Here is a 6,226-nt window from a genome sequence, read left to right on the forward strand (position 1 = left end):
TATCATTTGAGTTTGTTTTTTTGGGGGGGGGTGAATTTTGTGGGTATTCTTCCTGAATCTTTGCTCCAGTCTCCAACTCAGTAGGTGGCGGTAATGCACCTTATGTTGGTCTTGTCGCCCTGGCAAGATATTGTTAGGTCGTAATAGAATAAGTAGCCTACAACTAGGAAGAATATATAAACATTCTGCTCGGACATGAAATATGGTTGCCTGGGAATTTCTGAGTACTCTCACATCAAGTGTGTTCATAGGTCATCCTCAAGGACATTGCAAGAGATTGATTAGATTAATTGAAGGTGTATTAGGAAAGATACAATGGTATCCCAGATTGCTGAGGAGCAGGTATGTTAATTATGTAGAGTGGTTTGAGAAACTGGGATGTTCTCGTCAGAGCAAAGCAGCTCTAAGATAGTAATATTTGGGTTACACAGTAAGGTTACAGTACTAGTAATCAGTTATAGGTGAGGAGATGGATCCACTCAGTTAATAAAAGAGTATTTTGCTCTTTACCATGACAGAGGATGACTCTGTTTTATTCCATACATGATACTGACCTGATGAGTGTTTCCAGCATTTCCTGTACCATGATTTTAGGAATAATCAAAGATTGACAGGATACAGAGTAGTCAGAAATGGAAAGGAAAAGAGTGAACAGTCAACATTTCAGGCTGAGACCCTTCATCAGGACATCCCAAACGTCTACTGTTTACTCTTTTCCATAGGTGCTGCCCAATCTGCTGAGTTCCTCCACCATATTGTGTGTGTGGCTTTGGATATCCAGCATCTGCAGATTTTCACGTGTTTGTAGTTGGAAATGGCCCTTCTACATTACCAATCATTCGCTGCATAACAATGCTTTTTCTCATATCACTTTAGATACTTTTGCATATCACAATAACGAACGACCCTTCTGCTAAAGGAAACAATTTAACTCTTGCAACACACAGGAAGAGTCATCAGGTCAGGCAGCATCTATGGAAAGTCAACATTTCGGGGCAAGACCCCTCTTCAGGACTGGAAGGAAGGGGGAAGATGACAGAATAAAAAGGTGGGGGGAGGGGGTTAACAGGATAGCTAGAAGGGTGATAGGTGAAGCCTGGTGGGTGGGAAAGGGCTGGAGAGGAAGGAATCTGATAGAAGAGTAGAGCGGACCACAGGAGAAAGGGAAGGAGGGAGGGGCACCAGGGGAGGTGATAGGCAGGTGAGAAGAGTTAAGAGGCCAGAGTGGGCAATAGAAGAAGAGGGAAGAGGGAGGAAGTTTTTTCTTACCAGAAGGAGCAATCGATATTCATGCTATCAGGTTGGAGGCTACCCAGACAGAATATAAAGTGTGACTCCTTCACACTGAGGGTGGCCTCCTCATGGCACAAGAGGAGGTCAGGAATCAACACTTTGGGATGTTAATGGGAATTGGAATTAAAATGTTTGGCCACTGGGAAGTTCCACTTTTGGCAGATGTTGCAGAGGTGCTCGATGAAATGTTCCCCAGTTTACGACAGGTCACATCAGTGTAAAGGCTGCATCGGGAGAGTTGAGAATGGATATAGGACCACTAGAAATTGAGGCCAGAGAAATAATAACAGGGGCAAAGGAGATGGCAGATGAACTGAATGAGTATTTTGCATCAGTCTTCACTGTGGAAGACACTAGCAGTGTGCCAGATGTTGAAGGGTGTGAGTGAAGAGAAGTGGGTGCAGTTACTATTACAAGGGAGCAGGTGCTCAAAAAGCTGAAAGACCTAAAGGTACGTAAGTCACCCGGACCAGACGAACTACACCCAAGAGTTCTGAAAGAGGTAGTGGCAGAGATTGTGGAGGCATTAGTAATGATCTTTCAAAAATCATTGGACTCTGGCATAGTGCTAGAAGACTGGAAAATTGCAAATGTCACTCCACTCTTTAAGAAAGGAGGAAAGCAGCAGAAAGGAAATTATAGACCAGTTAGCCTGACCTCAGTGGTTGGGAAGATGTTGGAGCCAATTGTTAAGGATGAGGTTATGGACCACTTGGTGACACAGGACAAGATAGGACGAAGTCAGCACAGTTTCCTTAAAGGAAAATCATGCCTGTTGAACCTGTTGGAGTTCTTTGAGATTACAAGTGGGATAGATAAAGGGGATGCAGTGGATGTTGTATATTTCAACTTTCAGAAGGCCTTTGACAAGGTGCCAAACATGAGGCTGCTTACCAAGTTAAGAGTCCATGGTATTACAGGAAAGTTACTGGCATGGTTAGAACATTGGCTGATTGGTAGGAGGCAGTGAGTGAGAATAAAAGGATTCTTTTCTGATTGGCTGCCAGTGACTAGTGGTGTTCCATAGGGGTCAGTGTTGGGACCGCTTCTTTTTATGCTGTATTTCAATGATTTAGATGATGGAATAGATGGCTTTGTTGACAAGTTTGCAGATGATATGAAAGTTGGTGGAGGGCAGGTAGTGTTGAGGAAACAGGTAAGATGAAGAAGGACTTAGACAGATTAGGAGAATGGGCAAGAGAGTGGCAAATGAAATACAATGTTGGAAAATGTATGGTATTGCACTTTGGTAGAAGAAATAAATGTGCAGACTATTTTCTAATTTTCAGAGCATCATAGGAAGTCATTCCTGCCTGTGGCCATCAAACTTTACAACTCCTCCCTTGGAGGGTCAGATACCCTGAGCCAACAGGCTGGTCCTGAACTTATTTCCTGGCGTAATTTGCATATTACTGTTTAACTATTTATGGTTTTATTACTATTTATTATTTATGGTGCAACTGTAACGAAAACCAATTTCCCCCGGGATCAATAAAGTATAACTATGACTATAAACGGGGAGAAAATCCAAAAATCTGAGACGCAAAGGGACCTAGGAGTCCTTGTGCAGAACACCCTGAAGGTTAACTTGCAGGTTGAGTCAGTGGTGAGGAAGGCAAATGCCATGTTAGCATTCATTTCAAGAGGTCTAGAATACAAGAACTGGGATGTGATACTGAGGCTTTATAAGGCACAGGTGAGACTTGAGTATTGCGAACAGTTTTGGGCTCCTCATCTACGAAAAGATGTGCTGGCATCAGAGAGAGTTCAGAGGAGGTTCACAAGGATGATTCCCGGAACGAGAATGTTATCATAAGAGGAACATTTGATAGTCCTGGGTCTGTACTCGCTATTTAGAGGGATGAGGGGAGATATCTCATTGAAACCTTTTGAATGTTGAAAGGCCTAGAAAGTGTAAATGTGGAAAGGTTGTTTCCCATGATGGGAGAATCTAGGACAAAAAGGACACAACCTCAGGATAGAGGGGTGTCCATTTAAAACAGAGATGTGGAGAAATTTCTTTAGCCAGAGAGTGGTGAATTTGTGGAACTTATTACCACAGGCAGCTGTAGAGGCCAGGTTGCTGGGTGTATTTAAGGCAGAGCTTGATAGGTTCTTGATTGGACACAGCATCAAAGGCTACAGGGAGAAGGCCGGGGAGTGGGGCTGAGGAGGGGAAAGAAGGATCAGCCATGATTAAACGGTGGAGCAGACTCAGTGAGCCAAATGGCCTAATTCTGCTCCTATGTCTTATGGTCTTGTGGATACAATAGATGGCCCCAACAGATTTACAGGTGAAGTGTTGCCTCTGCTGGAAGGAGTGGTTAGGTCCTTGAATGGAGGTGGAGGGGCAGATGTAGCATTTTGTTTGCTTGCAGGGCTAAGTGCTGGGAGGGATATTAATGGGGAGGGATAACTGGACGAGGGAATCATGGAGGGAGCGATCCCTGCCTTATGCCGGTAGTGGAGGTAGAGGTAAAGAAGCGTTTGATAGTGGGATCCCTTTGGAGTTCCTTAATGATGACTAATGCATCTAAGCAAGGGGTCGTGGACCCTGGACTTGGAGATGCCCTCTCAATCTCTTATATTCTAAGTGAACATCCGAGCTTCTCCTGTCAGTCCGCAAAACTATGTTTGGTTAGTAAACAGTAAAGTTCAAAGTGTATTTATCATCAATGTATGTAAATTTCTCCATATACTACCATGAGATTCATTTTCTTGAGGGCATTCACAGTAGAATAAAGTAATACATTAGAATCAATGAAAAACTACACACAGATGGATAAACAACTAATGTGCAAAAGACAACAAAATGTGCAAATGTAAAAATAAATAAATAATATTGCGAACAGGAGTTGTAACGTCTTCGAAAGTGAGTCAATAGGCTGTGGAATCAGTTCAGTGTTGAGGTGATTGAAGTAATGGCTGGTGATGGCATTAAATCCCATCTTCCTGCTGTATTGGACCCTTTCCAGTTCACCTATTGCTCAAATTCAGATGTCTGCTCATCCAGTCCCACCTGGATAATGGTGCCTTGTATGTCAGGATGCAAATTATCAAACTCAGCTCAACATTTAATATCATCAACCCTCAGAAACTGGTGGATAAACTGCCCTTGTTGGGTCTTAAAACCTCTCTCTGTAACTGGATCCTGGACTTCTTGGTATTAGGAACTGGAGGATGTCCAAGTTACCAATGGCAACCATGTTAACATTGAGGAATACGTGGATTCTGTGACAGGTTACATAGAAAAGTGTACTGAGGATGTTACCATCACAAAACACATCTGGGTGAGGGAAAATCAGAAGCCATGGCTTACTGCTGGGGTCCAAGCATGGCTGAGGGAAGGCACGTGATTCTGCCTTTAGATCGGGGGATGTGACAGCTCTCAGGGAAGCAAGAACTGTGCTTTCCTGCTCCGGGAAGGTGAAATGGGAACACTCTCAGAAAACTTACAGCCACTTCTGCAATACCAGTGACACAGGGCACATGTGGCAGGGAATTCAGAGGATAACAGACTACAAGTCTACCCTGTGTGTCAGTGACCAGGATGCTTCACTCCCTGAAAGGCTGAATGTCTTCTATGCCCGGTTTGATGTACAGAACAAAGTGCTGGTGAGGAAGGCACCCTTCCCCCAGGGAGCAGACACTCTGTCTGACTGAAGCAGAGGTGAGGAAGACCTTGGCCAGAGTTAACCCACACAAGGCTGCAGGGCCTGATAACATACCCAGGTCAGGTTCTGAAAGACTGTGCAGCCCACTGCACAGAGGAGCTGATGTATATATTCAACACTTCTCTGGAACAATCCATTGTCCCTCAGTTTTCAAGGTGTAAAGCATCATTCCAATGCTAAAGAAGGTGACAGTAGACTGCCTAAATGACTATTGCCCAGTGGCTTTAACATCAACCATTATGAAATGCTTTGAGCGGCTGGTCATGGAGCACATTAAAGCCTCTCACTCGGCTACAGTGAACACTTTCTAGTTTGCTTAATACTCAAATCGATCCTCTGCTATGCAATAGTTTCTGCCCTCCACTCTGTCCTGTCTCACCTGGAGAATGGGGTCTCGTATGCCAGGCTGCTGTTTATAGACTTCACCATCATACCCCAGAAGCTGGTGGGGAAACTGTCCTCACTGGGTCTCCACACCTCCCTCTGTAACTGGATAGTGGACTAATGAAGAGTAAGGCCACAGTCAGTCCGTGTGGGCAGCAACATCTCATTTCGCCAAGCACTGGCACTCCCAAGCCTGTGTGCTCAGCCCACTGCTGTTCACACTGCTGACGCATGACTGTGTCTCAGGATCCGGCTCAAACCGTGTGTCAGGACACTGGAGCAGGGACCCAATCACAGACCCAGTACTGTGCACACAGTGATATTAATTGAGCAACAAATCTCAAGGTGCAAATAAAGTCAGCATCAAAGTTCAGGCAGAGATCAAAAACATCCAGAGAAATCCAACAACCAGAATCAGGAATCAGACAGAATACAGATACAAATACTGGACAGGCTGAGGAAAATTCACCAGCACAATCTGGCCACAAACAGGTGAAAACACAGGACTGAAATACACTGACAATAACCAGAGAGGCAGATGATAGGTGGAGCACGATGAGACACAGGTGGCAGCAATACAGGTAATAATGAGAAACAGATGAGAGACGGAGTACTCAGTAATACAGGGGCCAGAGTACAGCAGGAGTGGGGACAGGAGCACATGGCAATACAAAACCACAGACTGACAGCTAGGGGGAAACACACAAAAAGACAGAGTTCAGCTGGAGGTACTGACACCGTGTCATCAAATTTGTGGATAACACAACAATGGTTGGCCTCATCCAGAATGATGAGGAGACAGAGTACAGAGTGGAAGTAGAGCAGCTGGTGAATTGGTGTGGGAACAATCTGAGCCTGAACATGGAGAAGACAAA

This window comes from Mobula hypostoma, chromosome 29 (genome assembly GCF_963921235.1).
Source record: "Mobula hypostoma chromosome 29, sMobHyp1.1, whole genome shotgun sequence".
Classification (NCBI taxonomy): Eukaryota; Metazoa; Chordata; class Chondrichthyes; order Myliobatiformes; family Myliobatidae; genus Mobula; species Mobula hypostoma.